Source organism: Canis lupus, chromosome 21, assembly GCF_003254725.2.
Source record: "Canis lupus dingo isolate Sandy chromosome 21, ASM325472v2, whole genome shotgun sequence".
Taxonomy (NCBI): domain Eukaryota; kingdom Metazoa; phylum Chordata; class Mammalia; order Carnivora; family Canidae; genus Canis; species Canis lupus.
In genome coordinates this window covers 32,314,086-32,325,742 of record NC_064263.1, presented here as the reverse complement: position 1 = coordinate 32,325,742, position 11,657 = coordinate 32,314,086, and the positions used below count along the sequence as shown (strand labels likewise).

General features: G+C 47.6%; 2 long non-coding RNA genes across 3 annotated transcripts in view; both read right to left on the bottom strand.

The window, feature by feature from the left end:
• Positions 1-11,657, bottom strand: part of LOC125753227 (uncharacterized) — a 52,354-nt gene that overhangs the window by 4,093 nt on the left and 36,604 nt on the right. The window lies entirely within an intron of this gene.
• Positions 3,182-6,959, bottom strand: LOC112667586 (uncharacterized). Of its 2 annotated transcripts, XR_003141177.3 has the most exons (4): positions 6,855-6,959; positions 4,622-4,746; positions 4,130-4,307; positions 3,182-3,666 (listed from the first exon to the last, which is right to left on the bottom strand). It is a non-coding gene; the product is annotated as an uncharacterized LOC112667586 (long non-coding RNA). The 2 variants fall into 2 exon arrangements; XR_007404503.1 differs by having other exon boundaries at positions 3,182-4,307.

Sequence of the window (11,657 nt, the reverse complement as noted above, 5' to 3'; positions counted from 1 at the left end):
TCTGTCCGCACGCAGGCCTGCCTGCGGATTGGCCCGGCCGTAATTGTCATTGTAACCAGCGCCGGCTTATGGGAGGATTTAACTGCAGTGATATAAGGTGAGTTGCGGGCTTATTATGACTTTATTATTACCCGGTTTATGTTTATTAAAACAATTTGTCATGCAGAGCAGGAATGGAGGAATGGGAGCATTAAATCGTGCCATACTCAACCTGGAGAGATGACTCCGGGGATGAATGGCAGCAGGCCCCCAGGCTCCACGCGGTCTCCTCCGGAGCCGGCCCCAGGGGCACCAGCCACCTGGAGCCTCGGCCTGGCCCACAGGCCGCTCTGCCCAAACCACAGAGCCAGGCGACACCCAGCCAGAGGCTCTTCTGTGCTTGTGACTGCCTTTCAGGAGTCAGCTCCAGACAGCCCTGGGCGGGATGATGGCCGGAGTTATCGCAGGGCTTCTGCAGGGGTGACCACGAGGGCCCCACGGAGGGCTCCCCTTGCCGGCAGGGACAGAGCCAGGCCCGCCAAGGCGCCACCGAGAGAGCCTGCAGAGGCTCAGCACAAAAGGTCTTGGAAGAAGTTTAATAAAAGCTGCTTTATTTTCTCTGGGGGTCCTTATTGGTTATTATCAAATTTATTTCATCCCCAATCTTTGTTCTTTGGCAAGACAGAGAAAAGGGAGGGTAGATGGGTCTGAGAGGAACAGGTCCACGCGACTAGTAAATAACACTCCCTTTCCCCAATCCAATTACCCGAGGAAGAGAGGCGCTGGGAGGTGGGAGGACCGAGGTAGCAGCTCCCAAGGACGGAACTGGGGCTGAAGCCTGGTGTCGCAGGCACCAGTTCTCGCTGCCAATCCCAGGAAAGACCCCACATGCTGGGGATGGACCCATGGATGCACTAGAACTCTCTCTGCGACTGTCACCAAAGCTTTGGAAACGTGACCCTTGGTCAGAGTGACCTGAAGAGGGAAGAGCTGAACAGTGGCAAGAATAGCCCTCATGAACCAAGTGGCTGCATTTTCAGGGTCTCTACTGGCCCTTATTGTGCCTCTGTGCATATTAAAATTAGGAAAAGGTTCCCCTTCCTCCAGGCAGGGGTGAGCATACAGGGCCAGGGTTTGGAAAGCAGAGCAAAGTCGGGATTCCAACTCTCATTTGCCCCCTTAACCCTTGTGCAGTGAACAACTTACACAAGTGTACATGATGGCCGTACCTGCCCCTCTACCCGCAGCCTTGTGGCCTAAAATGTCATTATTTAGCAACTGACTACCTGCACAATGTCTCCAAAGCCATTGATGTCCTGGGCAGAGAAGTAAGGAGACTCTCCAGAGGAGGTAATGGACAGCAAGAAAGGACGTTCCCATCATCACTATCTACCAGGATACCCACAGGTATCAGGCCTTCTCGTAGGTGAGGGCAGGCAGAAAGATAAACTGTTCAGGCTCCTTCTGGGCTGAGCCATGCTGCCATGGGATATAATACAAGGAACTTCCCGCAAGAGCTGCTCTGGGACATGGTGCCTCCTTTGGATCTCTATTCTCCAGGGGCATGGGACACCTGCTCCCAGGGGTACAGCACCTGGTGGATGCCTCAAGTGCAGTGTCTTTGAAAAAGGTCACCACATCCCTCTGCTCCCCCCGTTCCTGTCTGACCAAAGAGCCAGCTTGGAGATCCTGAGCCTGGCATTAGGGCACTGGAGATGACCTCCTCAGCCAGAATTCAGCCTTTGTTCTGGGCCCCCTCCTGGCAGGTGGGCTTCTGGCCTCTGCTCACACACCTCCTGTGGTTGGGAATTCACTCCCTCCTGAGGTGGCCTCTCTGGCTTTTGGAAACCTTTCCTGGGATACTCCCCTACTTTTCACAGAGGACTCTGAAAATGAGGCTCATCCCCTGCGTCCCTCGCACCTGCTTTTCTTCTGGCTGCATAGCAACCCTACAGCACGACTTCTGGGCCCCTCCCTGCCGGCGTCCTGCCTCCTGGTGCTCTGGGGTCCTCCAGAGTCCCCCATGGACTGTGCCTCCCACACCCCACTTGAGCATTCCCATGGGTGCAGCCCAGATGGAGGTGGAGTTGGACCCTCCCCACAAGGCCTGGTTCTGGGGTGGCTGTCTGCTAATTGTGGACCCAACTCCCCAGGCCTGGGGAAGCCTGTGGGCCTTGGGTTCCCTTTGTCTCACTTAAGAAAGGAGTCACCAAGCAGTGGCTCAGAGGAAGAACAATAAGCCTTTATTGCGGCTGCCCTCCTCCATAAATGCTCAACCCGCTGGCCAGTGGGAGAGGCCGAGCTGGCAAATTAAAAGTCTCTAAACTTTCTTTATGTCTCCTTGGACACTCCAGCGACTTTAACACTGAATAGGCTGGCCTGCCTCAGAGACAAAGAGGCAGCCTGGGGTTAAGGAGGATCAGCAGGTGTGGTCCCTTCCCAGCCAATGGATGATGGCTGGGTGGGGTGGGGGTGGGGCCTGGGGGGCTCTGAGACCCCGAAGGCCTCTTGGGGCCAGACCCTGCTTCCCTGCTTCCCGACAGCCTTCACTGCTGTGGATGGTAGACACTGAATCCCCACTGGCCGTCTCTGTGGTCCAACCTCAAGGAAAGTATAGGCCGGACCCCTAGAGAGTTTTAGCTTCCCACCTACCTGCCCCACCCTCACTGTGTCCTGAGGCTGGTGTACCCCCAGAAGGGGTTGTGGGCCAGGTCTGGTTCTGCCACAGGGGAGGCCCTCCCACAGCTCCCACCAAAGACTTTGGCTCAGAGTCTCTGAGCTCTGACACCGGCTGAGAGGCAGCAGGTCCAAATTAACAGTCCTGTTAACACCTGTAGTTCCCACATTATTAAACTCTCTTCACTCCCCAAATTGCCAGGGTTTCCTCCTATGTACCAGCATGGTGCTGGGTCATGCCATCTTTCCAGTAACAGCTTAGTCATAGGCACCTGGGAGAGCCCCATTCTCCTGCAAACAAGTGCCAAGATTTGCAGAATAGAGATTACCTTTGCGGGAGGGTACTGACTGGGAGGAGGCACAAAGGAGCCTTCTGGAACACTGGAAATCTAGGCTTTGGGCTGGGTGTTGGTTACACGGGTATAAGCATGTGTAAAAAAATCATTGAGTTACACCCTTTGCTGTATGTAAAGGTAAAATTGTAGTGATAGCAAACAAACATAGGCTCATCCTTTAAGGGCCTCAGTTTTTTTTTTGGGGGGGGGTGAAACTTTATTTATTTATTTTTTTTAAATTTTTATCTATTTATGATAGTCACACAGAGAGAGAGAGAGGCAGAGACATAGGCAGAGGGAGAAGCAGGCTCCATGCACCGGGAGCCCGACGTGGGATTCGATCCCGGGTCTCCAGGATCGCGCCCTGGGCCAAAGGCAGGCGCCAAACCGCTGCACCACCCAGGGATCCCCCGAAACTTTATTTTTTTGAAGTGTCCAAGCTAAGGGCATCAGCTTGGATCCCAGCTCTACCACTCCCCAGCTGAAGGACCAACAGGACACCTTACCCGATGTTAGGGCTTAGTCTCTTTGTCTGTAAACAGGGAGATGATCACCTGCCTCTTTCCCACTGGCCCTCGAGCTCCATGAGAACAGGGGCCACAGAGAATGTTCCAGTAGACAGCAAAGACTTCCCTCTGTGACTCTCTGGGCTCCACTCAAGGACCGTTTTAAGAAACTGCCAATAGAGGAAGACCCTCCTCAAGTGTTGGCCAGGGCTGTTGGTCTGAGGGAAGCCGTGGCTCCCTAGGAAGCATCTTACCTTGTTTTACCAACTTCCTGGTTATAATGTGATTTTTGGTGAGGCCCTGTGTGCCTCTAGCTGCTCTTCCATAAGGGGCTTGGGGTCGCCTGGCTCTCCCATGGAAAGGAGGACCAGAACTGGGGTGCTGAGGCTAAAATGGGGCCTGGACTCTGGAAATTAGGAGCAGGAGTCCTAGGAGGTGTTGGAGCAGCTGGCTTTGGCTTGGAGAGGGGCCGGAGTGGGGTTTGCTCTTCTGGGCAGGAAGGGAAGCTCTCCAGAAAGAGCGGAGGCCCAGTGATGAAGCCCTGACTCCAACTGGCTCTCTGGGAGAGGAGGGGACCTGGAGTCTCAGTAGGGGATGATGGGGAGGTGACCCTGCCCCTGCCCACTGGATTACCCCATCTCTCTTGGGCCCCCACCAGGCCGGATGTTCCAAGCTGTTTTGGGAGGAAGGGTCCCTTCTCTCCATCACTCTATCTGATCTTCTGCTAGGCTAGTTCTTGGCAATTTCTTGCTCTGTTTCTTTAATCCCTGATTCTTCTCAAGCGCAGAGGGAATAGGAAAAAGCTGAAGGCCTGTTGAGGGGGAGTGGGGGGGAGGGGTGAAAAGAGGTGAAGGAAGTGGCTCCAGCCCCAGGCACCCAGCCTCCATACAGGGTGGCGATAGCAAGGGCCCCCGAGGGTCTGGACCAGGGCAGAGACTGCTTCTTCCTTGACCTCCCAAGGACTGGCCGGGTCAGTGTGAGTGGCCCGGGGGGGGGGGGGGGGGGGGGGGGGGCGGGCAATCCTGCTGGGCTGCAGTCATTTTTATAGGTGAAGACCAGAGGGCCAGGGTGCACAGCACCAAAGGCAAAAGCCAGACCATGGGGTAGAAGATACAGTCAACTCACTGCTGCTCAGCAAACTCCCGGACGCAGAGCTGGGACTCAGGTAAGGCTCGGGCCATGGCTCAGACACAGTCTAGGCTGGTGTCGAGGGTCCCCAGGCCCCAGAATGGCAGCTTCCCCACTGGATGCTGCAGGGGGTGGGGGAGAAGAGGGCTGTGTGGGTCCCAGTGAACCAGCTGGCCAGTGCTCCCCTCTGTGGCTTGCCCTGGAACCCCCCTCAGGCCTCAGAAGCCCTCCTGCTTCTAGGGGAGGCTGTGGGGGACTTTGACATAGGGCAGGCTCTGGAGAACAGCGTCCGTGTGGTGTCTGCAACTTCTTAGAGGAAAAACCTATTGAGAAGCTCAAATCATGGCAGTAATTAGGCCACTTATTTTGTAAAAGTCCAAATTAAATGGAAAATTTGGTGCTAATGAAAATGTTTCATTTTCCCCTTTTATTAAATCTAGCTCTGTGCCTTCTAAGAGTTCGGGAATAGCCAGCCCCTGATGGCTTTCTCACAGCCAGTTCATATCCTCCGATTGTAGAGTTGCTGAGATAGAACACGCTCCCAGGGCCTCTAGTTACTGGCTCAATTGAAAAATGTCCTTCATAAGGTAGCAGCATTAACCCACCCCTAGCCACCCACTCCTCCAGCCGTCCCCCAACCTCCACCCCCACCACTCCTGGCCTTCTGCTTGCCACCGCCAGCTGGGCTGTGAGGGCCCCAAGGACCCCAGGCCCCAGGGGGCCTGGCCAGTGTGCTCCTTAAAGCTGGGCCTGCTCCCTCTGGAGCCCAGGAAAATCCAAGCTCAGCATCTTCTTCCAAGAGCCCTGTGGTCCCTACCTACCACTGCAGGGTGCCTGCATCCTGACCACAGTTCTGGAAAGTGTTGCCAGGCCTGAGATTCTGATCAGACCTGTGCTTTGATCCACCACTTACCAAAGAGAGGGCTCAGGCAACTTGATTTGCCTTGCTGGGCTTCAGTTTACAGCCCAACGGTAAATTGGGGGTGCTGCTACTATCTGCCTTGTAGAATGTTGTGAGAGTGAACAGGGAAGAGATATTGCAGAGCACCTGACAGGGGCATGGGTAGAGCACAACTCTCTGGAGCCTGGTGCCTCCTGGAAGCACTCTCCCTGGCTAGGGTTAGTTAGGACACGGGTTCGATCACTCCCTTCCCTGGGATTTCCTCTGGCAGGTTTGACTGGGGTAAGAAGAGACACCCCCACACCAGGCTGGATATTAGAGCTGGAGTAGCCCACTCTTATCCCTGCCAGCAGAATGCCTGGCCCTGGGCACCTGACCCTCAGGGATGGGGAAGTTGGGGGGTGAGTGTAGTAGGTGGGAAGGTCATCTCACACAGATAGACAGACAGACAGACAGACAGACAGACATGTACTGGCTCAGCCTCAGCCCTCCTCAGTGGGACTGTCAAGGACTCGTCAATGGGTCCCAAGGAAACTTATGCCTTGAAGTGCAGGCCTCACTTAAACCTACAATTCAAAGCAACTCTTGATTGGTCTCTCCACAAAAATTTGTCAGAAGCCTAGGGGCACCTGGGTGGCTCAGTTGGTTAAGCATCTGCCTTCTGCTAAGGTCATGATCCCAGGGTCCTGGGATTGAGCCCGGTATGGTCAGTTGGGCTCTGTGCTCAGCAGGGAGTCTGCTGCTCCCTCCCCCTCCCCCCCCCATTTGTGCATTCTCTCTCTCTCTCTAAAGTAATAAATAAAATCTTAAAAAAGAAAAAAAAAGAAAGGCAGCAGCAGAGCCTAGAGTGTACCCAGCACCCGGTTAGAGGACTGGACTAGAGGACGCTGAGTAGAGGTGCAGAGCAAACTGTCATAACATAAGGAACCCATGTCTCTCAGACTCCCCCTCCTTGGTGATGAGCACCCCAACCCAGATACCCGATACCCAGATGAGAAATGTGGCTGCACTTTGACTCTTTCTTCCTTATACCCCAATGTATAGTCTCCACTTGTTGATCAGCTTCCGACTGACTGTTCCCTGCTCCCTGCCCTACACAGCTTCCTTATGCCCCTCACCAGAATTATAGTCACAATCCTCCCTCTCACAGGCCCCAGAGGGATCCTTCTAAAATGGACATTCGAACTCCTTGCCCTCTGCTTCAACCACTGTGAAGCTCCCATTACATTCAGGATAAGATACAACTCAGTAGTCCACATGTTGTGCCCCACCCTCACCTCCCAGCCTCTTTCTGGCCACGTCCCCCTTCATCAGACCCTCCACTCCTACCCGACAGCTAGCAGGTTCTCAAATGGACAGCAGTCTCTCATGCTTTGAGTGATGCCGGTTGTTTTTGCTCCCTTAGGATTTCTTCTCATTCTGAGAATGGAATCCTCTCTTGTGAGGAAACAGGTCTATGTGGTTGGAATGAAGCTGGTTGGTGACCTAAGTTGGTGATCTAAGATAATAATACCCCATCCTTTTAGGCTCGGTGGTTAATTCAAGAATGGGAACATCACCCAAACAGGTCCTATTAAGAGTCTTCTCTGGGAGTATTGGCTGGCACTTATGAAAGAGACCACCTCCTAATGATATTACTGTGCTGAAAGGAAGTGAGTCCCGGGCTCTTGAGGACCGTCTGATTCCCTATGTAGGGAAAGCCTATCTGAAAGATGTCGAGAGAAGTAGTCTGAAAATCTATTAAGTGCCTGGATCCAGCCATGCCTGAACTCACTCACCTGGTTTTCAGTTATGTAAATATAAATCTTGTGTGTTTGCCTAGTTTGAATCTTAACTAAGACAATAGCTGAATTGCTTCACACTCTGTTTAAACTGTCAGCAGGTCTCACCTCCCTTGTCATATTGGAAAATAAGACTACTAATTTCAAGACTCATCTCAAATATCAACTTCTTTAAGAAGTCTCTTTTCCCAGGACCCCTGGGTGGCTCAGCAGTTGAGCATCTGCCTTGGCTCAGGGCATGATCCTGGGGTCCCGGGATCGAGTCCCATATCGGGCTCCCTGCATGGAGCCTGCATCTCCCTCTGCCTGTGTCTCTGCCTCTCTCTGTGTGTGTCTCTCATGAATAAATAAAATATTTTTAAAAATCTCTTTTCTTTAGTCTGATTGTGATGATACCCCTTCTTCGTGCTCCCATAGTTACTTCATCCTGTGTCACAAGGACCCATCACACAACCAAACGCGGTCCTTTAGATGACAGGATCCATGCATAATCCACCTCTATATTCCTTTTGCCCAGCGTATGATTAGATACAAGGGAGACATGCAGATACCATGCAGAATATAGATCTTTTTAATAGAAAAAGAACAGGCAAAGAACCAATATTGTTTAGGGATGTACATATAAGTAACAAAACAGTAAGAAAAAATAAGAAAATTATCTTCCTAAAAGTCAGGATGGCAGTTGCCGCTGTGGAGCAGAAAGAGAATGCAGATGGAGAGGAGTGCACAGATTTCTGAGATTCTGGAAATACACTGTTTATAAATTTGAGTGATGGTACATAGATGTTTACTTCATTGTATTTCTTTACATTCTGTGTAAAATATGTATACTTTTTTATACATATAGTATAATTCACTACAACAACAAAAAAGTGAGATATTTTTGGACCTAACTTTTTTTATTGTTTTCTAATTTTATTGAACTGGAGTCATAGAACATGTGTCATTAATTATATCAGATTTCTAATATCTGTTAAGACGTCCTTTGTGGCTTATTATATGGTCAATCTTGTTAATGTTCCATGTGTACTTAAAAAAAAGTATACTCTTTATTGGATATGGGGTTTTACATACATACATTAAGGAGGAGTTAATTGTGTAGTTTGATCACAGGTATTCGGCTGTATATGTTCTTATTAATCATTTGTTCCATCAGTTTCTGAAGGAGCAGTGTTAAAATTTCCCATGATGATTGTAGGTTTATCAGTTTCTCCCACATTTTACTATATAATTTTGTTTAATATATTGTTCATTTTTCCCTCAAAATTCTGTCATTTTAATAGTTACGTCATTAAAAACAATCAGGTTCAGTATCACTGTAGATTCCTATTGAATTGTTTCTCTTATCAGTAAATATTCACCTTTTTACAATCTCTGGGTGCCTGGGTGGTTCAGTCACTTAAGCATCTGCCTTCAGCTCAGGTTGTGATCCCAGAATCCTGGGATGGAGCCTCATGTTAGGCTTCCTGCTCAGCAGGGAGCCTGCTTCTCCCTCGCCCTCAGCCCCTCCTCCTGCTTGTGCTGTCCTGCACTCTCTCTTTCTCAAATAAATAAATAAAATCTTAAAAAAAAACTCAAAAAAAATTTTTGCCTTAAAATCTCTTTCACTTCTGTTACACTATAATATATAATTATATTACATATATAATATAGAATTATATGTGTAATATTATAATAATTATTATAATCTTATAACATTATACTATTACTATATCTCCTTAGTTAGTATTTATATGTTCTCCTATCCTTTTACTATCAAGTTTTCTGCACTGTTATGTTTTAGTTGTTATATCTCTTATAAACAACTTATAACTGGAATTTAAAAATCTCAGACTATCTGGCAATAAGTGAGCTTAATCCATTGAAATGAATTGTGATTACTGATAAACTTGGTGTTTTTTATACCATCTTGTAAAAATTTCACCATGTATTTTTTTCTTTGTTTCTTTTCCTTTCCTGCTTTCAACTGAATTTACTGAGTTCTTTTTATTACCTTTTTTTTTTCCTCTATAGTCGTTTGGATGTTACACTTTTTTTTTAAGTCTAAATATAATTAATATCTTTAATTGCCTCCTACAATACAAAGATCTTTAAATGTTTTAACTCCAGTACCTGCTCCCATCTCCGTGTTATTGTTATAAAGTACTTTAGTTCTACTCTGTTCTTTTTTTTTTTTAAGATTTTATTTATTTGACAGAGAGAGAGCACGAGAGAGCACAAGTGGGGGGGTAGGGACAGAGGGACAGGGAGAAGCAGGCTCCCCACTGAGCAGGGAGCTGGACACTGGGCAATCCCAGGATGCTAGGATCATGATCTGAGCCAAAGGCAGACGCTTAACTGCCTGAGCCACCCAGGCACCCCATTTCTATGCTGTTTTTAACTCCTCTCAGAGGCTAATCTTTATTTTTTGTAGGTGATGCTTGTTTAGATTAGCCAACCATGTTTTCTACTATATTTGCTCATCATTACTACTTTTTGGTCTTGATTTCCTTCTAAGGTACAATCTTTATTTGTTAGTTCAGAGAAGATTGTGAGTATAAACTCTCTGACTTTTCCTGACGTGTTTTATTTTGTCTTGATTCAGGGTGAATTATACATTGCTGGTTATTTTTCTTTTAGTACTTTAAAGATGTCCTTCCATTGTCTTCTGAAATCAATCTGGCTGCTGAGAAATCAGCTGTGAGCCCAACTGTTGTTCTTTTCCAGAGATTCTGCTGTCTCTTGTCCTCTAGTTGCTTTTCTCTTTCATTTAGCATTTTAAAGTTTCCTGATATTGTATCTAGGGGTAGATATGTGTTATTTGTCCTTCTCAGGACATAAGGGGTCAGTTTGGGGACTCATCTCTTTCTTCAGCCATGGAAAATTCTTAACCATTTTCTTTTCTCATATGGCCTCACCATTCTTTCTGCTTTTTTCTCTGAGACCTATCAGGAATCTTTAGATGATCTTATTTGTCCTGTTTCTCCCTCATGGTGCCTCATTTCCCCATGTAGTTGGTAACTTTTCTGTGCTTATCTTTAGAAGGGGTTTTGTTTCTCTTGGAATCTCTTGTGTCATAGTTGTCAAAATATTCCTCCTAAGCAGTTTCATGGTTCCTGTTTCTGGCCCCCCAGACCCATTTATTCTCTTAGCTCATGGATCTTACACCCCACAGGCAGTATGCACTGGGGACTTCATACCTGCTTCCGTTTTATTCCCAAGTCTTTACCTTCTCATGGGCTCTTTCCCCCTCTCATCCACCACCCCAGGCATATAATATGCTTGCTTGCTGCTTCCTCAGCTTGTGAGTTCAGTTTTTTTTCTACTTCCATTTTCATATAGATGGCAGCGTTTCAGTGCTTCCAGCCATTTACAAGGGACTTAGTTCCAGCTCTGTGCTTTTCATGGGCAAGAGGCTAAATCTCCTGTCCCTGCTTGGGTGTTAAAACCCTACGACCACCACCATGGGACACTACAACATCACTTCCTGCTTACTGTCCTAGCAATAAATACATTCTTTCTCATCCTGGAGACCTTTCTTTTTTCTTTGCTTTGCTTTTCCTTCTTTCCTTCTTTCTTTTTCATGTGATGCTGTATTGAGCATCCCTATCCGTTCAGTAATCTTCATTTAGAAGTTGAGTTTCACCTATTTTAAATATTCATACTATGGGTATCATTATTAATTTTTGTAGTCAACACTGAATTGAATTTTCCAACACACGCTTATTATTTCTTGTGGCCATCCATGGTTTCTACACCCCATTTGCTTTTACTTTGTGTCCACTTTTCTTCTTACTAGGGGACATATTTATTTCAGTAAGAGGCTATAGTCTTTGCATGTCTATAAGAAGTTTTATTTTGTCAAGGCGCCTGGGTAGCTCAGTCGGTTACATGTCTTGATTTTGACTCAGGTCATGATCTCAGGGTTGTGAGATGGAGCCCGATGTCAGGCTCTGCACTGGGGGTGGAGTCTGCTTAAGAGTCTCTCTCCCTCTCTGCCCCTCCCCCTCTAAAAGTTTTATTTTGCCTGCACTTTCAGATAAGGTTAGCAGGGCATAAATTTTTAGATCGATTGTCATTTTTCCTCAGCACCTTGAAGATATTATTTCATTTTCCTCTGGCATCCACTATTGCTGAAGAGAATCCTGCTTTGGTCTAGCTGGATTTTTGTCATGATCTGTTTCTACTTTCTAGTAGCTTTTAAATGATCTCTTGACCCTTGATGTTCTGAAGTTGCACTATGATGTATCTGGATGTGGATCTATTTTTATTTTTCCAATTCAGTACAATGAGCAGATTTTTAAATCTGAAAACTCTTAGCTTTCTTCAATTTTGGAAAATTCTTGACAATTACACTTAAATATTGCTTTTC